Source organism: Triticum aestivum, chromosome 6A (assembly GCF_018294505.1).
Source record: "Triticum aestivum cultivar Chinese Spring chromosome 6A, IWGSC CS RefSeq v2.1, whole genome shotgun sequence".
NCBI lineage: Eukaryota > Viridiplantae > Streptophyta > Magnoliopsida > Poales > Poaceae > Triticum > Triticum aestivum.
Window position 1 is genome coordinate 23,717,727 of NC_057809.1, and position 23,938 is coordinate 23,741,664.

Consider the following 23,938-nt stretch of genomic DNA (forward strand, 5'->3'; position numbering starts at 1 on the left):
ACCGAATCTAAAACGTCTTATATTAGTTGCTGTATTTTAGACCAAATAAGAATATATATTATTTGTTGTAGCTTAGACATGTCATAATGCGGCTTCTTTTATAGTCCTTATGACAAAGTCAAACTATTTTAAGGAATGATTAATCAATATGTTTCTTGTCTAATTCGAGCAAGGCTTGATTTATTCTATTTCTCACAAAATGTTTTGAGCTTTTTGGTTGTTGGTATATACCCAACTAATTTACAGTAAGCACTATTCTCCTCTGCTAAAAAAGAATAATATTCTGCTCAAGAATAAGTAATGTATGTATGTAACCTCGACATCGTAACCTAGTGAATGAATCAATCAGTATGATGATGTATATGAACCTAAAAATGACAAGAACGGAAGCTCAGGACATACATTTATATAGGTAACAACAAAAAAGTGTGATCTGGTTAGGATCAAGAACATGTCTAGAATAGTGATCTGCATCTCTTCTTATTCAAGTCATTTGAAATCTATCTTCTGCAACTCCTCCTACATCATACAAATAAAGATGTTGAACCAATAATATGGTGCAAGACAAAACATTCTGATTACTATAATGATAATGAAAACAAATCCGTTGAATTTTCATATTTTCTGTAACATTATACCCGATCATCATATCAGCATTTTTATTACATAAAGATGTATTTGTCTGTGAAGATCTAATTCAACCCTGCAAAATTATAACATGAGTTAGCTCCAAAGCATTGAAATTTTGAAAACAATTTCCAGGCACATTACCTCATTGTTGATAAAGATCGTCCTCGTTGAAACACCACAGTTTGATGATAACTTCATAGTCCTTGCTTCCTTTGAGGTTCCATTCTTAATGGTACTATTAAACAAGAGCACAAATGCAGCTATCAGTATAAAAAGATTGGGATTATGCAAAATAAAAGGAATACAAGAAATTAGTTACACACAGACATTCAGGTATTCAAACATAAGATATGCATCTGAACAACAGTTTACCCAACCCTAAAAACTGAAGCATAAAACCTATAGTTAATGAGATAAAATGGAAATGGAAACAAAATTCTTCAAAAAGAAAATCATCTTAACTTCTAATAAATCATCGTTATTCAGGAAATAAATATATACAATGGTCACTCTTGTTTTGATCGGGCCGCCCCCCGAGCCCCCGAGCCGCTCCCGTGAGCGTCCTCGGGGGAAACCCTAGCCGCCGCCCCTCGCCCTCCCTCGTCGATCTCTCTCCCCCCGCCGCCACCGCACAGCGCCGCCGGGCAAAGACCGGCCGGCGTTGGTGGCGGCAGGGATCTTGCCCCTCTCCTCGCGGTTGGCATCCAACTCGGGACGGTGCGGCGCGAGACGGCGCTGGGCTGGGCGGGCCCAGCGGCGCGGCGGAGGGCGTGCTGGGTGGCGGCGCCCCTGCCTGGCGGTGGTGCAGCTGCAGCTTCAGGCCTCTCCAACGCGCGGCGGCTATGGCTTCTCTGGCGGCGGCGCGAGGTATCCCGACGGCGGCCTGGCGGCGTGGTGCGGCGGAGCTCCGACGATGACTCGGCGGCGGGCTGGAGGGCTAGGCACCATCCAGTGGTGCTGCCTCTGCGGCGGTTGCGGCTTGGGGCCCTGGACCCCAATCCGATCTGGATCTGGTGGTGCCGGGGTCTGGGCCATGGCGGCTGGCGCGGCAGGGGTTTCGTCGGGGCTTGTCGGCCTCTAGGCACCATGGGGGTGCCGGCGGTGACGCGTGCCCGGTGTGGTGACACTGGTGGACGTGGTGGTCATCTTCATCCCGAGGTGGCCGGCCAGAGGCTTGGTGATCGGATCTCGAGATCCATCATCTTGTACCGGCTGCGAGTAGGGGAGACATGGTTGCCGGTGAAAACCGAGCCGACGGCAGGCAATGGCGGCGTTCTCGCCGTTACCTTCATGAAGGCATCGTCGTGTAACTATTGTCGACCCACTCGTGCTGCTTCGGGGGAAACCCTAGGATCTGGTGTTCCAGATCGGACGATGGCGGCACTGCGGTGTCGTTTCTCTCTTGGGAGCATCGTTTGCGGAGCAGCGCTGGATGTCAGAGGAAGGAGGTGGAGCGGCTTCGTCTTGCACGGAGCTTCGGTGGTGATGTCAAGTCATGCCTGACCGACAGGTGCTACGCTTTTTCATGCCTGGTCGGCAGGTGCTACCCACGACAGATCTTCAAGGACTTCAAGCTGTGTCGGCTGGTGATACCTGGCAGCATGGCGCTGAGGTGTATCAGTGGCGACCGCGACATGCTCAGTTGTTTGCACGCAGGGATGAGGTGCCGTTTGGCGCCTTGGTGGCGTCGGCGATAGCTAGACCGAGCAAGGTTGATGCACCAGTACAGTTCTGAAGATGGAGCGGCGACAGTTGGCGGCGGCGGCATCTGAGTGCACGCCAGACCGGTGAGACCCATGCCCGGCAGGCGTCCTGGATCACTAGTAGAAAAAGGGTCAAACGTGAAGCACATTAGTGCCGGTTTGTATTTGAGCCGGCACTAATCACTAGTAGAAGAAGGGCCTACAGTCCTGGTTCGTAAGGGCCTTTAGTCCCGGTTCCTGAACTGGGACTAAAGTGTCGGTACTAATACCTCCCCCCTTTAGTCCCGGTTCTAATACCTCCCCCCTTTAGTCCCGGTTCAATCCAGAACCGGGACTAAAGCCCCTCCACGTGGGCAGTGCGCAGAGCCCAGGCAGGAGACCCTTTGGTCCCGGTTGGTGGCACCAACCGGGACCAATAGGCATCCACGCGTCAGCATTTCTGTGGCTGGGGTTTTAGTTTTTTTTTGAAAGGGGGGGGGGGAGGGTTGGGGGTTTTGGGGGGTTAATTTAGGTGTTTCATATATTGTGTTAGCTAGCTATAATTAATATAGAGAAGTGTCCTCTCTTATGTTCGTGCTTGGTCGACGCTACGTACTATACATACGTATAGAGAGGACTAGACACGCTGGCTAGCTAGTAAGCAAACGAAGGAAAAAGAAGATCGTCATGAACATATATGCATACTGAGAGAAGTGATATCGACCACCTCTCCTACTCCGAGAGATTGGTCGAACAACAAGTTCTCGTATATCTATCTGACACTACCAGCTACATATATACAGTAATTATCTCTTACAAATATAATCATACGGACTCAGGTTTAACATAGAATTCTCTGTCTTCAGGGATCACGTGGTCAAGAAAGAATGCTGCCAATTCCTCTTGAATTCCTCGCATGCGAGCTGGTGCTAGGAGTTCATCCCGCTTCCGAAACATCTAATTTAAAGAAAGGGGTCAATACATATATATATGAATGAATGAAACTTAACACAAATGATGGTAATAAAATAAAATTGTGAATGTTGTTATTTACGTACTTCATATTGTTCCTCAGTGTAGCCCCGCTCACAGGTCGTGCGGCGGATGGACTCGCAAACATAGTATCCACAGAAATCATTCCCTTGTTCCTGCCACAACCACTTTACAAGAAATAGAGGTTAATCAAACTGATAAGCAAGAATGCCAAATGGTATTGATGAAACTAGCGCTTGAATGACTAGTAGATGCGCTTAAAATGCTACTATAGCTACTACTTACTTTCGGGTGTCTAAATTGCAGCTCCTTCGGCAGTCCCGGAACTTTTCTGGTGAATTTTCTCCAAACCCTGCCGGACAAAGAAAACAATTACTTGATATATCAGGAAATGAACAAAGTTGCTGATAAGGTGGATAATGATCGATTTAACTTACTTCTCGAGTATTTGAGTCATGTCTGCATAGTCCTTGGGATCTTTTCGTCTTGAGTCTAAGACGGTTACTAGTCCCTGCTCAAGCTTAATATGTAGGAGAATATAGTGGTAACTGCACACGCATGCATAACTCATCAATTACATTACTATAACCTTGACTAATATATAAGGGAAACCGAATACGCACAAGACAGTAACACTCACCTGAAGTTGTAAGGAAAGAGTATTATATCTTTGTTTTGATTTATTATCAACGATTGTAGCATGCTGGCCTCGGTTTCTGCGGCATGAAATTTAACCTGAGTTGCATCTATGAGATATGTGTTAATGAACCCAATATCACCGACTTGTCTTTTCTTCAATTCGACAATCTTCAATCTGCATAATATAGTGAGGATGATTATAAATACATGCAATGAAAGAGCTAAGCTATATAGAGAAACTTAATGACAGAAGTAGTACTACTTACAGACAGTAGCAGGCGACCGTTGTTTTATCGAGGGCCAATTGATTGAAAAACTGATAGAACTCCTCAAATGGAACAGGCAACAGATCAATTCCAACGAGGTCATGCTCCTTTTTAACTTTCAAATACAAAGTACTCCTCCCCCCAGAGTCTCTGCAGATTTTCAAGTACCAATCATGCAATCTTCGCATCATCGTTGATAGAGATCTTTCATCTTTGACGAGAGGCTTCCCGTACTCGTATCTTTGCATCTGCATCTCCATGGGTTCATAATGTACTTCGTCGGGCAGGTAATCTGCAAGATTGCTATAACCGGGCACCATCCTCGGATCATTAGCGACGTTGTGGCTAGGCACCTTGAGCGGGGGGCATGATTGCTTCGCTTGTTTGCCGAGCTGGGCAATTTGTTTCCCAGCTCGTCGTTCTTTCAGCCTTTGATCACTGACAGTACTTCCCGACCGCTCCGCTTCGGCAAATTCCTTTCCAATAATGCGGTCATAGTTTCCTTTCGGCGGATCAGACTTTGGTGGTTTTGTCAGGGCAGCCAGAGTGCGCTTCACTTTCACCCCATCTACCTTCTCCTCCGGAGGTGGATGTTTCTTTGCTTTCACCCCTTCAAAGAATTTCCTCACTTCTTCTCGCGCGATCTCGGCGTTCTCCTCCTGGGTCCTCTCATATGGTAACTTCTCTGGAGTCTTCAGAGAAGGACCGAATCTGTATGTCCTCCCGCCTCTGGTTGTACTGCTAGACGCCGACCGAGCAGACGAAGCGGTTGTCTTCTTTACTTGCTTAAGAGGCGGAGGAGAAGGACTACGACCCGCCGGAGCAGCTGGAGCGGCGGCAGGTCTCTTCCGCCCTTGCTGACGAGGCGGAGAAGGAGGAGGTTGGCTGCTCGGGCGCGTCGGCGCAGGCGGAGACGGAGGCGGAGTGCCGCCACGCGCCGGAGAAGGAGCCGGCCGAGGGCCCTGATCGTCACTCGCCGGAGGAGGAGGCGGTGGAGGAGGCGGAGTGCCCTGACTCGCCGGAGGAGGAGGAGGAGGCGGAGGCGTCCAGTTCGGAAGGTTGATGAGGTCCTTCCGCCATAGGCATGGAGTCTTCAGAGCAGACCCCAGCCGAGTCTCCCCTTCACCGGTAGGGTGGTCAAGCTGGAGGTCCTCAAATCCCTCCGTTATCTCATCCACCATCACCCTAGCATATCCTTCTGGAATCGGCATGCAGTGAAAAGTTGCGCCGGGTTCAGTAGGATAAACAGAGCCAACAGCCGCCTTGACCTTCAAATTCATCCATTGCGTCATAAGGTGGCAATTTTGAGACTCCGTTATAGCATCCACAGGATAGCTGGCAGGAGCCGTCAAGGCATGCTGCAGCTGAAGCAGCTCGGTGGAAGCCACGCTGCTTCTGCGCTGAGATGGCGGGGTAGCTTCGGGGGAGGCTTCGGCAGTACGTTTGCTGCGATTTGCTTCTCGTTCCTCTATCGCTTGTACCCTTGCATGCAGTGCCTGCAGTTCGGTCTGCTGCACTTTTTTCCTCCTCTCATGGGATTTGTAACCGCCTGCGTCCGGAAACCCAACCTTCCACGGAACGGAGCCTGGCGTGCCTCGTGTCCGTCCAGGGTGCTCAGGATTCCCGAGGGCCATTGTGAGCTCGTCGTGCTCTCTGTCTGGAAAGAACGTCCCTTCCTGCGCTGCGTCGATATAGTGCTTAAGCTTACTGACTGGTATGTCCATTTGTTCGTTCGTCCAAATGCATTTCCCTGTTTCAGGGTCCAAGGTTCCGCCAGCCCCGAAGAACCAAGTCCGGCAACGGTCTGGCCAGTTATTTGTCTCTGGTTCGATCCCTTTATGAACCAGATCATTCTCAACCTTGGACCACTTAGGCCGGGCTACGAGGTAGCCACCTGACCCCGTGCGATGGTGAAGCTTCTTCTTCGCGGCATTTTGCTTGTTTGTCGCCGACATCTTCTTACTCTTTTCCGATGTCTTGTAGGCCACAAATGCGGGCCAGTGATCTCTGATCTTCTCATATTTGCCCTTGAATTCTGGTGTCTCTTTTTTATCGACAAACCTATTCAGCTCTTTCTTCCACCTCCTGAATAGATCTGCCATCCTCTTCAGAGCAAAAGACTTGATTAATTTCTCTTTAATTGGGTTCTCTGGATTATCCTCTGGCGGTAGGGTGAAATTTGACTTCAGCTCAGTCCAAAGATCATTTTTCTGCATATCATTGACATAAGACACCTCAGGGTCTTCTGTAGCCGGCTTAAACCATTGCTGGATGCTTATCGGGATCTTGTCCCTAACCAGAACCCCGCACTGAGCAACAAATGCACTCTTTGTCCGGAGGGGTTCAATAGGTTGGCCGTCGGGCGCGATTGCTGTGATCTCAAGCTTTTCATCCGAGCTCAACTTTTTCTTCGGGCCTCGTCTCTTTACCGAAGTTGTGCTCGATCCGGAGGGCTAGAAAAAAGAACAAAGACTTAATTAATATGTGTACATACCAAAACAATGAATGCATCAATCAGCTAGTCAGCATAGGCTTAACTAATATATATACCTGGCCGGACTCGGTTCGGTCACCGGAGCCGTCATCACGGTCTCCTTCTTGCACCGGCATTGGGTCACCGGCGCCGTCCTCATGTTCTTCTTCTTGCACCGGCATTAGGTCACCGTAGCCAGCTTGTTCACCCTCTCCTTCCAGACCATCGATATCGTTGAGATAGTACGAGACGGCATCACTTCCTTGTGCGATTATCTCCCTCAACAACGCTTCTTTTGTTGCTTCGTCTAGGGCGGTGTCCATAGTTTCTACAAATATTTACAACATGGCAATTATTATTCAAACATGAGAGATGGATATATTAGTGACAAACGTAGAACTAGCTACCTAATCATAGTAAGCTATCGGGAGGGGGTATATATCGACAATGACGACACTACATCTATATATGTCCCTCGACGACCCTCGTTCCCGATAAAAAAAGAGGAAGAAGAAGAAAAAAAGAGGAGAAGAAAGAATAGAGGAGAAGAACTCCTCTATTCTTTCTTCTCCTCTTTTTTCTTCTTCTTCCTCTTCTTTTTTTTTCCTCTTCTTCCTCTCATGTTCGAGAGGATCGCCTTGGGGTCGGGAGGTTGCCTAGTGTCAAAGGATTCAACAAAACCATGTCTTCATCATTAGGCGAAAGTAACATGTGCATGATGGTAGGAAGCTCTTCAAAGTTGTTCTGGAACGGAGTCCCGGATAGGATAATTCGCTTTTTGGTACAAAGTTCAGCAAGAGCCTTCCGAATATCGCTATTTGGAAGGCCTTTGCTGAATTCGTACCAAAAGGCGGATTATTCTATCCGGGACTCCATTCCAGAACAACTTTGCAGAACTTCGTACCAACATGCCCTGGTTACTTCCGGCTAATGATGAAGGCATGGATTTCTTCAATACTTTGACACTAGGAAACCTCTCTCGACCCCTCGGCGATTCTTGACCCCTCGAACCCTCAACGACCCTGAAACCCTCGACCCTTGACCCCTTAACGACCCTCGACCCTCTACCCTAGTTCCCGACCCTCGACCAATAGAGGAGAAGAAGAAAGGAATAGCTAGAGGAGAAGATCGAAGAAAAAAAGAAGAAACAAAAGAGGAGAAGAAGAAAGGAATAGTGGAGAAGAAGAGAAAATAGAATATATTCTATTTTCTCTTCTTCTCCACTATGCCTTTCTTCTCCTCTTCTTCTTTTTCTTCTGTTTTCTTCTTCTTATTTATTTCTCCTCTTCTTTTCGGTAGAGGAAACCCTAAATAGCTAGCAAGTATCGTGGGTGTGAGATACATGTGGCCTTCGGTGTCGGACACTACATCCACGTCCCACAAGTGATGTGGGCGTCGAAACCCGCGCCACTTGTGGGATGTGGATGTAGTGTCCGACACCGACGGTACATGTATCTCACACCGACGATACTTTCTATTTAGGGTTTCTCGACCCTCGACCCTCGACCCCTAGGCGACCGTCGATCCCTCTCTTTTTTTTCTTCCTCTTCTTTTTTATCCTCTTCTTCCTCTACCGCTCGGCGACCCTCGACGACCCTCGTTCCCGATAAAAAAAAGAGGAAGAAGAAGAAAAAAAGAGGAGAAGAAAGAATAGAGGAGATCTTCTCCTCTATTCTTTCTTCTCCTCTTTTTTCTTTTCTTATTCCTCTTCTTTTTTTATCCTCTTCCTCCTCTCATGTTCGACGACCCTCGACCCCTTGGCGACCCTAGGCCCCCTCTCGACCCCCTCTTCTTCTCCCTCTTCTTCCCCTTCTTCCCCGCCTAAAATGACCTAAAATGAAAATAACCTAAAATTCACTAAAGTTATCGATGACCCTCTTCTCCCCTCTTCTTCTCCTTTCTTACACATATACATTATAGCCACATACACATATATGAACAGAAAAAATAGACATATACATTGTTCACATACACATATACATTTTATGAACAGAAAAAATCCTAGTTTTTCTAAAAAACAGAAAAAAATAGAAAAAATCCTAATTGTTCGCATACACATATACACATATATGAACAGAAAAAATAGACATATATGAACAGAAAAAATCCTATTTTTTCTAAAAAACAGAAAAAAATAGAAAAAATCCAAATTGTTCACATACACATATACACATATATGAACAGAAAAAATAGACATATATATTAGAAAAAAATCTATGAACAGAAAAAAATCCTAATTTTTCTAAAAAACAATCTTTTGCATTGTTCACATACACATATACATTATAGCCACATACACATATACATCACATATGAACAAAAAAATAAAGTAATAAAAATAAAAAAACAGAGCCGGGCGGCGGCTCACAACGCGGGGGCAGGCGAGGGCGTCGGCGCGCGGGGGCGGGACGGGCCAGGGGCTGGGCAACGGCGAGCACGGGGCGGCGACGGCGAGCCCGTAGCAGGGGAGCTCGAGGCGACGGCGGGGGCGGCGAGGGCGCCAGCGCGCGGGGGCGGGACGGGGCAGGGGCAGGGCGACGGCGAGCACGGGGCAGGGGCGCGGGGCGACGGCGAGCACGGGACAGGGGCTCGGGGCGACGACGAGCACGGGCAGCCTGACGGCGTCGTCGGGGCGAGCTCGGGCAGCCTGGCGGCGTCGTCGGGGCGGGGAACTGGCGATGAAATCTGAAAAAACGCCAAGACTTTGCTTATATAGAAAAGGCTTTGGTCCCGGTTCGTGGCGCAAACCGGGACCAATGCCCCCCTTTAGTCCCGGTTGGTGCCACGAACCGGGACCAAAGGCCAATTTTCGGCAGCCCAAAGGGCGGGAAGCGGCGGCCTTTGGTCCCGGTTGGTGGCACCAACCGGGACTAAAGGGGGGCAATGCTCACGGTTGGTGCCACGAACCGTGACCAATGCCACCTTTATTCCTGGTTGGTGCCACCAACCGGGACCAATGCCCTTGTGCGCCCCGCGTCCAAAAGTTTAGTCCCACATCGCTAGTTGAGAGCGCCCAACACCAGTTTATAAGGTCTGCTGCCTCCTCCCTCTCGAACTCCTCCGAACTGAAGGCCTATGGGCCTAATTTGACACTGCTTTGCCTGTTGGCATATTGGGCCTTCTGCGAGCCTGAATCCTGGCCCATGTAGGGTTTCTAGTCGTATTCAGGCCGTGGAGGCCCAGTAGGTGGCAATTTTTTTTGTTTTTTCTTTTTTATTTCTACATTTTTTGGTTTTTTATTTTTTGCTTTTAGGTCACAAAAATTATAAACTTTCTATTAGTGCCATTAGTTTTAAATTTTAAATAGTTTAAATTTGAATTTTTAAAAATTTGAAGAATATTATAGTTTTATTTTAGTTTAATTACTTACAGTTTTTTAGTGATACTTATAGTTTTATTTTACTTATAATTTAAATTTTTTGTTTTCTTCTTTTGTTTTATTTTTTGCTTTTTATTTTTTTATTTGTACTCTATGTATGTGAATCACTAGTTTATGAATAACTTTACTATGAAGTTAGATTTTTGAGTGATTCTTTTTCCTGCTACTTAATATTACAGTGTTTTATCATTATACTCTATTTGGTAATTTTAGGTTATTTTTAATATCTGTTTTAATCAAAAACAAATTTTGTTATTTTTTTGCTATTAAATTCTTTTTGTTATTAATGTGTTGAACAAAAAATACTTTCTGAATTTAAGTTGCATAAATTTTATATAAGTTTAGTTTCAAAAATACTAGAGGTTTATAAAAACTTTTTAATTGATTCCTTTTGCTTTTTTGAGCTATAAGACCCTGAAATTGAAAAGCATTTCAAATGAACTCCGAAAAGGTTGAAAGTTGGCATGGTATCATCATTTCACCCACATAGCATGTGCAATAAAGTTGAGATGGTTACGGCAAAAACTGGATGCACTTCGTGTACAAAACGGACAATCTCTTTCGAAGTATCAGGGTTTCGGACCAAAGATCATTTGTTACAAAGGGATTTCATTTTCTTGAACTTATTTGAACTCCATATTTTTTTCTGTGTTCAAAATGCACCATTCAAAGACACATCATCAATTTTCAACCCTTTCTGACTTCATTTGTTATTTTTCATGCATTTATTGATTTTTTTGAGCTATAAGACCCTGAAATTGAAAAGCATTTCAAATGAACTCCGAAAAGGTTGAAAGTTGGCACGGTATCATCATTTCACCCACATAGCATGTGCAACAAAGTTGAGATGGTTACAGCAAAAACTGGATGCACTTCGTGTACAAAACGGACAATCTCTTTCGAAGTATCAAGGTTTCGGACGAAAGATCATCTGTTACAAAGGGATTTCATTTTCTTGAACTTATTTGAACTCCATATTTTTTCTGTGTTCAAAATGCACCATTCAAAGACACATCATCAATTTTCAACCCTTTCTGACTTCATTTGTTATTTTTCATGCATTTATTAATTTTTTTAAGCTATAAGACCCTGAAATTGAAAAGCATTTCAAATGAACTCCGAAAAGGTTGAAAGTTGGCATGGTATCATCATTTCACCCACATAGCATGTGCAACAAAGTTGAGATGGTTACGGCAAAAACTGGATGCACTTCGTGTACAAAACGGACAATCTCTTTCGAAGTATCAGGGTTTCGGACCAAAGATCATCTGTTACAAAGGGATTTCATTTTCTTGAACTTATTTGAACTCCATATTTTTTCTGTGTTCAAAATGCACCATTCAAAGACACATCATCAATTTTCAACCCTTTCTGACTTCATTTGTTATTTTTCATGCATTTATTGATTTTTTTTGAGCTATAAGACCCTGAAATTGAAAAGCATTTCAAATGAACTCCGAAAAGGTTGAAAGTTGGCATGGTATCATCATTTCACCCACATAGCATGTGCAACAAAGTTGAGATGGTTACGGAAAAAACTGGATGCACTTCGTGTACAAAACGAACAATCTCTTTCGAAGTATCAGGGTTTCGGACGAAAGATCATCTGTTACAAAGTTGGCATGGTATCATCATAATAGTTGCGGGAGAAATTCTTCACTTTTTCTTCGCTTGTGTCATTTGCTTATTGCGCCGTAACCATGGATAATCTTCATTGTTTATCAGGATGCTTGGGTCAGCCTTGACATTGAAGGGAGGAATTTCATGAAACTTTTCATAATCTTCAGACATGTCTGTCTTGCCGTCGACTCCCAGGATGTCCCTTTTTCCTGAAAGAACTATGTGGCGCTTTGGCTCATCGTATGATGTATTCGCTTCCTTATCTTTTCTTTTTCTCGGTTTGGTAGACATGTCCTTCACATAGATAACCTGTGCCACATCATTGGCTAGGACGAACGGTTCGTCAGTGTACCCAAGATTTTTCAGATCCACTGTTGTCATTCCGTACTGTGGGTCTACCTGTACGCCGCCGCCAAACAGAATGACCCATTTGCACTTAAACAAAGGGACCTTAAAATCAGGTCCGTAGTCAAGTTCCCATATGTCCACTATGTAACCATAATATGTGTCCTTTCCGCTCTCGGTTGCTGCATCAAAGCGGACACCGCTGTTTTGGTTGGTGCTCTTTTGATCTTGGGCGATCGTGTAAAATGTATTCCCATTTATCTCGTATCCTTTGTAAGTCAATACAGTCAAAGATGGTCCCCTGGACAACAAGTACAACTCATCACAAACAGTGTTGTCACCTCTGAGACGTGTTTCCAACCAACTGCTGAAAGTCCTGATGTGTTCACATGTAATCCAGTCGTCGCATTGCTCCGGGTGTTTGGAGCGCAGACTGTTCTTGTGTTCATCGACATACGGGGTCACCAAGGTAGAGTTCTGTAGAACTGTGTAGTGTGCTTGAGACCAAGAATATCCGTCCCTGCATATTATTGAGTCTCTTCCAAGAGTGCCTTTTCCAGTCAGTCTCCCCTCATACCGCGATTTAGGGAGACCTATCTTGTTAAGGCCAGGAATGAAGTCAACACAAAACCCGATAACATCCTCTGTTTGATGGCCCATGGAGATGCTTCCTTCTGGCCTAGCGCGGTTACGGACATATTTCTTTAGGACTCCCATGAACCTCTCAAAGGGGAACATATTGTGTAGAAATACGGGCCCCAGGATGACAATCTCGTCGACTAGATGAACTAGGACGTGCGTCATGATATTGAAGAAGGATGGTGGGAACACCAGCTCGAAACTGACAAGACATTGCGCCACATCACTCCTTAGCCTTGGTACGATTTCTGGATCGATCACCTTCTGAGAGATTGCATTGAGGAATGCACATAGCTTCACAATGGCTAATCGGACGTTTTCCGGTAAAAGCCCCCTCAATGCAACCGGAAGCAGTTGCGTCATAATCACGTGGCAGTCATGAGACTTTAGGTTCTGAAACTTTTTCTCTGGCATATTTATTATTCCCTTTATATTCGACGAGAAGCCAGTCGTGACCTTCATACTAAGCAGGCATTCAAAGAAGATTTCTTTCTCTTCTTTTGTAAGAGCGTAGCTGGCAGGACCTTTATACTGCTTCGGAGGCATGTCGTCTTTTTCGTGCAAACGTTGCAGGTCCTCCCGTGCCTCCGGCGTATCTTTTGCCTTCCCATACACGCCCAAGAAGCCTAGCAGGTTCACGCAAAGGTTCTTCGTCACGTGCATCACGTCGATTGAGGAGGGGACCTCTAGGTCTTTCCAGTAGGGTAGGTCCCAAAATATAGATTTCTTCTTCCACATGGGTGCGTGTCCCTCAGCGTCATTCGGAACAGCTAGTCCACCGGGACCCTTTCCAAAGATGACGTAGGGTAAATCATTGACCATAGCAAGCATGTGATCACCGGTGCGCATGGTGGGCTTCTTCCGGTGATCTGCCTCGCCTTTGAAATGCTTGCCTTTCTTTCGACATTGATGGTTGGTCGGAAGAAATCGACGATGGCCCAGGTACACATTCTTCCTGCATTTGTCCAGGTATATACTTTCAGTGTCATCTAAACAGTGCGTGCATGCGTGGTATCCTTTGTTTGTCTGTCCTGAAAGGTTACTGAGAGCGGGCCAATCGTTGATGGTCACGAACAGCAACGCCTTAAGGTTAAATTCCTCCTGTCTGTGCTCATCCCACGTACGTACACCGTTTCCATTCCACAGCTGTAAAAGTTCTTCAACTAATGGCCTTAGGTACACATCAATGTCGTTGCCGGGTTGCTTAGGGCCTTGGATGAGAACTGGCATCATAATGAACTTCCGCTTCATGCACATCCAAGGAGGAAGGTTATACATACATAGAGTCACGGGCCAGGTGCTGTGATTACTGCTCTGCTCCCCGAAAGGATTAATGCCATCCGCGCTTAAAGCAAACCATACATTCCTTGGGTCCTTTGCAAACTCATCCCAGTACTTTCTCTCGATTTTTCTCCACTGCGACCCGTCAGCGGGTGCTCTCAACTTCCCATCTTTCTTTCGGTTCTCACTGTGCCATCGCATCAACTTGGCATGCTCTTCGTTTCTGAACAGACATTTAAACCGTGGTATTATAGGAGCATACCACATCACCTTTGCAGGAACCCTCTTCCTGAGGGGCTCGCCGTCAACATCACAGGGGTCATCTCGTCTGATCTTATACCGCAACGCACCGCATACCGGGCATGCGTTCAGATCCTTGTATGCACCGCGGTAGAGGATGCAGTCATTAGGGCATGCATGTATCTTCTCCACCTCCAATCCTAGAGGGCATACGACCTTCTTTGCTGCGTATGTACTGTCGGGCAATTCGTTATCCTTTGGAAGCTTCTTCTTCAATATTTTCAGTAGCTTCTCAAATCCTTTGTCAGCCACAGCATTCTCTGCCTTCCACTGCAGCAATTCCAGTACGGTACCGAGCTTTGTGTTGCCACCTTCGCAATTGGGGTATAACCCTTTTTTGTGATCCTCTAACATGCGATCGAACTTCAGCTTCTCCTTTTGACTAATGCATTGCGTCCTTGCATCGACAATGACCCGACGGAGATCATCATCATCGGGCACATCGTCTGGTTCCTCTTGATCTTCAGCAGCTTCACCCATGGCAGCATCATTGGGCACATCATCGTCTGGTTCCTCTTGATCTTCACCAGCTCCCCCCGTTGCAGCATCACCGTATTCATGGGGCACATAGTTGTCATCTTACTCTTCTTCTTCGCCGTCTTCCATCATAACCCCTATTTCTCCGTGCCTCGTCCAAACATTATAGTGTGGCATGAAACCCTTGTAAAGCAGGTGGGAGTGAAGGATTTTCCGGTTAGAGTAAGACCTCGTATTCCCAGATTCAGTGCATGGACAACACATAAAACCATTCTGCTTGTTTGCCTCAGCCGCATCGAGAAACTCATGCACGCCCTTAATGTACTCGCGGGTGTGTCTGTCACCGTACATCCATTGCCGGTTCATCTGCGTGCATTATATATAATTAAGTGTCCAAATTAATAGAAGTTCATCATCACATTAAAACCAAAGTGCATACATAGTTCTCATCTAACAACATATAGCTCTCCAGAGCATCTAATTAATTAAACCATACATTGAAACTATGTAAAACATTTCAATGCGAAAACAAATGCGATCATAATCGCAACCAAGGTAACAATTGATCCAACGGCATAATGATACCAAGCCTCGGTATGAATGGCATATTTTCTAATCTTTCTAATCTTCAAGCGCATTGCATCCATCTTGATCTTGTGATCATCGACGACATCCGCAACATGCAACTCCAATATCATCTTCTCCTCCTCAATTTTTTTATTTTTTCCTTCAACAAATTGTTTTCTTCTTCAACTAAATTTAACCTCTCGACAAGGTCGGTTGGCATTTCCGATTCACATACATCCTAGATAAATAAAATCTATGTCACGTTGGTCGGCATAATTTTCATAAACAATAAATGAACCAATAGTTATAAAGATAATATACATACCAAATCCGAATCATAGACAGGACGAGGGCCGACGGGGGCGGATACCAAAACCATCGCACTATATAAGATGCAATAATAAATGTAAGAAAATGATACAAGTATCTATCTAAACATACAAGTAAGAATATTTTTCCTTTCAGAAAGAAGATAAGAATAAGAGGCTCACCACGGTGGTGTCGGTGATGAGATCGACGCGGGTGATCGACGGCGGTGAAGACGGGGACGGGGCGTGACGGACCGCTAAATCTAGACAAATCTCAAGGAAAATGGAGCTTGGAGGTCGAGCTTCGAGAGGAGAAAGCTTAAGTAGTGTGGCTCGGGCATTCCATCGAACACCTCATGTGCATAGGAGGTGAGCTAGAGCACCACAAAGGCCTCTCCCCCTCGGCCAGAAAAAACAGAGCACTGTGCTCTGCTCTTGCGCGAGGGGGTATATATAGGCAATTCATTGGTCCCGGTTCGTGGCATGAACCGGGACTAAAGGGGAGCCTTTGGTCCCGGTTCAAGCCACCAACCGGGACCAATGGTGGTGGGCCAGGAGGGAGGCCCTTTGGTCCCGGTTCGTCCCACCAACCGGGACCAAAAGGTCTAGACGAACCGGGACCAATGGCCCACGTGGCCCGGCCGGCCCCCTGGGCTCACGAACCGGGACCAATGCCCACATTGGTCCCGGTTCAAGACTGAACCGGGACTAATGGGCTGAGGCGGCCTGGACCATAGCCCCTTTTTCTACTAGTGAATGTATACATTACTGCCGGTTCCAACGGCTAGTCGGGCCTCCATCATTAGTACCGGTTCATGGCGAACCTTTAGCACCGGTTCGTGCCACGAACCGGTACTAATGAGAGTGGTGGTAGGATGTTGTCAGAATGGGGCCCCTCCAGCCCCTTTAGTACCGGTTCTTGGCACAAACCGGTACTAAAGGTCGTCTTACATAAACCCTTCGTCCACCCGAGCTCGCTTTGTTCTTCCCCTTTCCCCTCTCCTCTCTGTTCTTCCCCTCTTCCTCTCGAGCTCATCACACATTTTGCCCAAAATTTGTCAAGATTTGAAGGCACCCATCCATTCAAATGATCACAAAGGTTAGCAACTTTGTCCTTTCATCTCTCATTGCTAGATTAGCTCTTGCAATGCTTTATATAGTGATTAATTTGTGAGTTTAGTAATTTGGGAGGATATATATATATATGTGCTAGTATTTTATTTATATGCAATTTGAGGTCAAAAATAACACTTAGTTTGCATATGTAGGTGTGGTTTACTTAGTGCCTTCTAAATCTCCATCGTAGCCATCGTCGATCGCCCGCACCGTCCCGTCGCCGGCACCACCTTGTGGTGAGCCTCTTGTTCATGAAATTTTATATAAAAATTGATGTTTGTGTGATTTGGATATATAGTTACTCGTATAATTATCTTACCCGTACGTTGTTTGTTATACATATAGTGCCATGGTTTTGATATCCATCCCCGTCGGCCCTAGTCCTTGTTATGATTCGAATGTGGTATGTATATTCTCTTTTAAAACTAGTTGCATTTTGTGTTTATGACAAATTATGCCCATCAAGTTGACATAGAATTTTTTTCTAGGAGGTATGTGAACCGGAAATTCCAACCGACCCTATTGCCGAGAGGTTAAATTTAGTTGAAAGAGAAAACGAGTACTTGAAAGAAAAGTTGAAAAGAATTGAGGGGGAGAAGATGATATTGGAGTTGCATGTTGCCGATGTCGTCGATGATCACAAGATCAAGATGGAGAAAATGCGCTTGAAGATTAGAAAGATTAGAAAATATGCCATCGATAGTGAGGCTTGGTATCATTATGCTGTTGGATGCATTGTTACCTTAGTTGCGATCTTGATCATATTTGTTGTTGCATTTAAATGCTTTAGCTAGAGAGTTATTTGTTTGTTGCATTTAAGTGTTGTATGCACTTTATGTATGAACTTGTATTAATTGTATGAACTTGTATTAATCTGGTCTATTCGGTGTTGTGTAATGAAGATGAGCCGACAATGGATGTACGATGACCGATGCTCTCCCCAGTTCGTTGAGGGCGTGCATACTTTTCTGCTTGCGGCTGAGGCAAACAAGCGGGCGGATGGTTTTATGCCTTGGTCATGTGCTCGCTGTAAGAATGGTCACAATTACTCTACGTCAAGAACCATTCACGTCCACCTGTTTAAGTCCGGTTTCATGCCCCATTATAATGTTTGGACCAAGCACGGAGAAAGAGGGGTTATGATGGAAGACAATGAAGAAGAAGAGGACGACGACAGCTATCCTGGCCATGGGTTCCCTGAATACGATGATACAACAATGAGGGAAGAAGCTGAGCCGGTAATGCGGGAAGAAGCTGAGCCGGCAATGCGGGAAGAAGCTGAAGAAGAGGCATCAGATGAGCCCGTTGATGATCTAGGTCGGGCCATTGCCGATGCAAAGAGAAACTGCGCAAGTGATTTGGAGAAGAAAAAGTTGCAGCGCATGTTAGAGGATCACAAAAAAATGTTGTAACCGAATTGCGTAGGTGACAAGAAAAAGCTGGGCACCACACTGGAATTGCTATAATGGAAGGCAGGGAATGGTGTATCTGACAAGGGATTTGAAAAGTTGCTGGTAATGATAAAGGATATGCTTCCAAAGGACAACGAATTGCCCGAGAGTACGTACGAAGCAAAGAAGGCTGTCTGCCTTCTAGGGTTAGAGGTGCAGAAGATACATGCATGCCCTAATGATTGCATCCTCTACCGCGGTGAGTACGAGGATTTGAACGCTTGCCCGGTATGCGGTGCAATGCGCTATAAGATCTGCCGCGATGACCCTGGTGATGTCGAGGGCCGGCGCCCCAGGAAGAAGATTCCTGCCAAGGTGATGTGGTATGCTCCTATAATACCACGGTTGAAACGTTTGTTCCAAAACAAAGAGCATGCCAAGGCGATGCGATGGCACAGAGAAGACCGTAAGAAAGACGGAAAGTTGAGAGTACCCGCTGACTGGTCGCAGTGGAGAAAAATCGAAAGAAAGTATGGGAAGGAGTTTGAAGATGACGCAAGGAGCGTATGGTTTGGTCTAAGCGCAGATGGCATTAATCCTTTGGGGAGCAGAGCAGCAACCATAGCACCTGGCCTGTGACTCTATGTTTGTATAACCTTCCTCCTTGGTTGTGCATGAAGCGGAAGTTCATTATGATGCCAGTGCTCATCCAAGGCCCTAAGCAACCCGGCAACGACATTGATGTGTACCTAAGGCCATTAGTTGAAGAACTCTTACAACTGTGGAATGGAACAGGTGTACGTGCCTGGGATGAGCACATGGGGAAAGAATTTGACCTAAAGGCGTTGCTGTTCGTGACCATCAATAATTGGCCTGCTCTCAGTAACCTTTCAGGACAGACAAACAAGGGATTACGCGCATGCACGCACTGTTTGGACGATACCGACAGTATATATTTGGCTAATAAGAATGTGTACCTGGGACATCGTCGATTTCTTCCGAGCAGGCATCCCGTAAGAAAGAAAGGCAAGCATTTCAAAGGTGAGGCGGATCACCGGACGAAGCCTCGCCATCGTACTGGTGCTGATGTACATGATATGGTCAAGGATTTGAAGGTGGTCTTTGGAAAGGGTCCTGGTGGACAACCTGTTCCGAATGACGCTGACGGACGCTCACCCATGTGGAAGAAGAAATCTATATTTTGGGACCTGCCCTATTGGAAAGACCTCGAGGTCCGCTCCGTAATTGACGTGATGCACGTGACGAAGAATCTTTGTGTGACCCTGCTTGGCTTCTTGGGCGTGTATGGGAAGACAAAAGATACACCTGAGGCACGGGAGGACCAGCAACGTATGCACGGAAAAGACGGCATACATCAGGGTCATGCAAGCTACGCTCTTACCAAAGAAGAGAAGGAAATCTTCTTTGAATGCCTGCTCAGTATTAAGGTACCGTCTGGCTTCTCGTCGAATATAAAGGGAATAATAAACATGGCAGAGAAAAAGTTCCAGAACCTAAAGTCTCATGACTGCCACACGATTATGACGCAACTGCTTCCGGTTGCATTGAGGGGGCTTCTACCGGAAAACGTTCGATTAGCCATTGTGAAGCTATGTGCATTTCTCAATGCAATCTCTCAGAAGGTAATCGATCCAGAAATCATACCAAGGTTACATAATGATTTGGTGCAATGTCTTGTCAGTTTCGAGTTGGTGTTCCCACCATCCTTCTTCAACATCATGACGCACGTCCTAGTTCACCTATGCGAAGAGATTAACGTTTTGGGTCCTGTATTTCTACACAATATGTTCCCCTTTTGAGAGGTTCATGGGAGTCTTAAAGAAATATGTTCATAACCGTGCTAGGCCAGAAGGAAGCATCTCCAAGGGCCGTCAAAATGAGGAGGTCATTGAGTTTTGTATTGACTTTATTCCTGACCTTAAGCCGATTGGTGTTCCTGAATCGCGGCATAAGGGCAGACTGGATGGAAAAGGCACGCTAGGAGGGGAACAAATAATATGTATGGACAGACATTCTCTCACTGAAGCACACTACACAGTTCTACAGAATTCCGCCTTGGTGGCTCCGTATATGGATGAACACAAGAATTTGCTACGCTGCAAACACCCGGAGCGGTCTGATGACTGGATTACACGTGAACAAACCAGGAGTTTCGCCAGCTGGTTGCAAGCACGTACCATGCATGACACCTCTATTGAAGATGACCTGTACTTGTTGTCCCAGTTACCTTCTTCGAATACAATGACTTTCAAAGGGTACGAGATAAATGGTAATACATTTTACACGATCGCCCAAGATAAGAAGAGCACCAACCAAAACAGTGGTGTCCGCTTTGATGCAGAAACCAAGACGGGAAAGGAAACATATTATGGTTATATACAGGACATATGGGAACTTGACTATCGACGTGGTTTGAAGGTCCCTTTGTTTCGGTGCAAATGGGTCAATATGACACGAGGCGGGGTAACGGAAGACCCGCAGTACGGAATGACAACAGTGGATCTCAACAATCTTGCGTATGCAGACGAACCATTCGTCCTAGCCAATGATGTGGCACAGGTTTTCTATGTGAAGGACATGTCTACCAAGCCAAGAAAAAGAAAAGATAAGGAAGCGAATGCATCGTACAATGAGCCAAAGCGGCACATAGTTCTTTCTGGGAAGAGAAACATCGTGGGAGTGGATGACAAGACAGACAAGTCAGAAGATTATGAAAAGTTTGATGAAATTGCTCCATTCACAGTGAATATTGACCCGAGCATCCCGTTAAATGATGAAGATTTTTCATGGCTACGACGCAAAGGGACACACGCGAAGAAAAAGTTTCACACCCAAAGATCTGGGGTGTGATCGGCTTAACTATCATCACTTTGTTTTGTGTTTCACACCCAGGAGGGAATCTCTGTAATAGTTAGGGTAGCTAGTTATGTGTTTTGGCATTTGAAACGCGAAGAAATTTTATGTGCAAGCAAATTCTTTCATGCATTTACTGATTTTTTCAACTAAATGACCCTGAAATTGAAAAGCATTTCAAATGAACTCAGAAAAGGATGAAAATTGGCGTGGTATCATAATTTCACCCACATAGCATGTGCAAAATGGACAATCTGTTTCGAAGTATCAGGATTTCGGACAAAAACTCATCCGTTACAAAGGCATTTCATTTTTAAATAACTTAAGCATTACCAAATTGTATATAATGATAAAACACGCTAATATTAAATATAAGAAAAAAGAATCACTGAAAAATGTATTTTTAAAGTTAAGTTATTCACAAACTAGTGATTCACACAAATTTCAAATAATTCAAATTTTAAAACTACCGGCACTAACTGAAAGTTTCTAAAAACTTTCAAAAATATTCACAAAGAAACTCTAAATACAGCAAAAAAACAACTAAAAATAAATAAAACAAAATAAATAAAGCAGAAAAAAAACTAAATGAAAAAAGCCCACCTACCGGGCAACAGCGGCCTGCATACGACTAGAAACCCAACCTATGGTTGGGCCAGGATGCAGGCCCGCAAGCCCAATAGGCCCCACAAGGCAGAGTAGCAGAGGTAGGCCCAGAAGGCCTGCTTTAGAGAGGAGCTCGAGACAGCAGCGGCGGCGGGGCTTATAAGCAGGTGTAAGCGCCCTTCGGCTAGCGAGGTGGGACTCAACTTCTGCGCACCCCCCTTTAGTACCGGTTCGTGGCACCAACCGGTACTAAAGGGGGGGCCTTTAGTACCGGTTGGAGCCACCACCCGGTACTAAAGGGGGTCGCTTCCTGCCGCTTGGGCTAGCCAAAACAGACCTTTAGTGCCGGTTGGTGGCTCCAACCGGTACTAAAGGTGCCTTCTATATATACAACACTTCGAAAAATTTCATTCTCCCACTCTGTTTCTTCCCGATCGACGCCGCACCCGTCCTACGCCGTCCCCGTCGCGCCCTCGTCCCCGTCGCCGGCCCCGTCGCCGTCGCCGCCCTCGTCCCCGTCGCCGCCCCCGTCGCCGTCGCCGCCCTCGTCCCAGTCGCCGCCCCGTCGCCGTCCCGTCGCCGTCCCGGTCGCCGATCCCCTCACTTCGCCGTCACCGTCGCCTCGACCTCGCCTCGCCGTCGCTGTGAGCCCCTCCCCCGGCCCCTCTCCTCCCTCCAATCGATCGTAGCGCACACCGGCGCCGGCGCCAGCGCCGACCGTAGCGCACCCACACGCGCGCGTGCACACATACACTACATGCACACACACACACACACACTACACACACACTAGACGCGCACACACACACAATTTTTCTGTTTTTAGCTTTTAGTTTTTTCTGTTTTTCTGTTTTTCATACAAAGTTTTAGATGAATTAATTAATTAGATTAGATTAATGTCAAATAGTATGTAGAAATGTTATTTATAATATATATAATGTCAAATGTTATAGAAATGTTAGTTATATAGAAATGTTAGAAATTTTCGAAATGTTAGTTTTAGCTAGCTAGATGAATTAGATTAATTTCAAATTGTTAGATGATGATCGTTTTTTAGTTTCTTATATTTTTAGTTATAAAATTTAGAATTTGCATATATGAAATCATCACAATCCATCATTTAAAAAATGTTACTTTACTTTTGCGGCATATAGTACTTTGTTGTCGACGATGCCCGGCCCGCATCCTCGCCGTCGACACGTCCGCGATGACGCCCTGCTTCAGAGGACCCATGTCCGGGACTGGGCTCCGCCGGGCTGGCACTGGGAGGTGCTACCTTCAGGGGCGCGACGCTTGGTGAGGAACCCGGCCCGCGGTCCCGTCGTCGACCCTCATCTTCTTTGGTGGCATTCGCGTGGGCCACTTTCGGTGCGGAGGGAGCCGGCCCCGCCGGAGGTGGTACGTCGCCGTGTTAGGGAGGAGGACGAGCACGTCCATCGCTACATGGCTGCTATGGACGTCAGGTTCTCCAATACCTGGCAGGTTCTTTGGGGAGATCACCCGAGCTATGATCCAGTGATGGTTCCTTCACTTTGGTTGTCCACCCCCTAGATTATTCTCTAGTATTCGATCTTTATTAGCTAGCTAGCTAGCTAGTGATGTATTCGATATATAATATTCGAGATGATTTATTCGAGATTATATATATTATTTGAGACGATGTATTCGACGAGATTATATCTATTATTCGAGACGACGTATTTGAGATTAAATCTATTATTCGAGACGATGTATTCGAGATTATGTCTATTATTCGAGACGATGTATTCGAGATTATATCTATTATTCGAGATTATACTAAATTGTTTTATATTTCTTTTGGCATAGTTAAATAAAAGCTATGGCGAACAATACCGACAGAGAGAGAGAACAGACCATGTTCGATATCATACGCGGGCCAGATGATGATCAGAATGAAGAAGATTTTGACGACTCCGAATTTCTAAACAACACCGGAGAGGGTGATATGATATTCGATCACGACGACGGAGAAGATGAAGTCATGAACTACGACGAAGAACATGTTGATCCTGAAACAACAAACACCGGCGAGGTATATATATTTATATAAGCAGGAATCTGGTGATCATCGCATGTTTTAAATGAGTTGAAGATATATTAACGAATCGATCTTTCTTCTTTCAGCCATCCGGATCAAGCAAATCTTCAGGCAAAAGGACGAAACGAGGCCCGAACAAAAAGTTGAAGGAGGGCGTAAAGTACAATATCAAGGCATTCAAACCTAATGGCGAACCATTAGCGCCTAAGAAGATTGCGGACAAGTTCGTTCGTCAGTGCGGAGTTCTTGTGAAGGACCTACTCCCGATCTCCCTTCAAGAATGGAGAAAGCCA

At 45.7% G+C, this 23,938-nt stretch overlaps 1 long non-coding RNA gene across 1 annotated transcript; it reads right to left on the reverse strand.

Moving 5' to 3' along the window:
• Positions 1-492: 492 nt before the first annotated feature.
• Positions 493-867, reverse strand: LOC123130078 (uncharacterized). The gene is made up of 3 exons (XR_006463731.1): positions 772-867; positions 639-703; positions 493-519 (listed from the first exon to the last, which is right to left on the reverse strand). It is a non-coding gene; the product is annotated as an uncharacterized lncRNA (long non-coding RNA).
• Between the last annotated feature and the right edge of the window lie 23,071 nt (positions 868-23,938).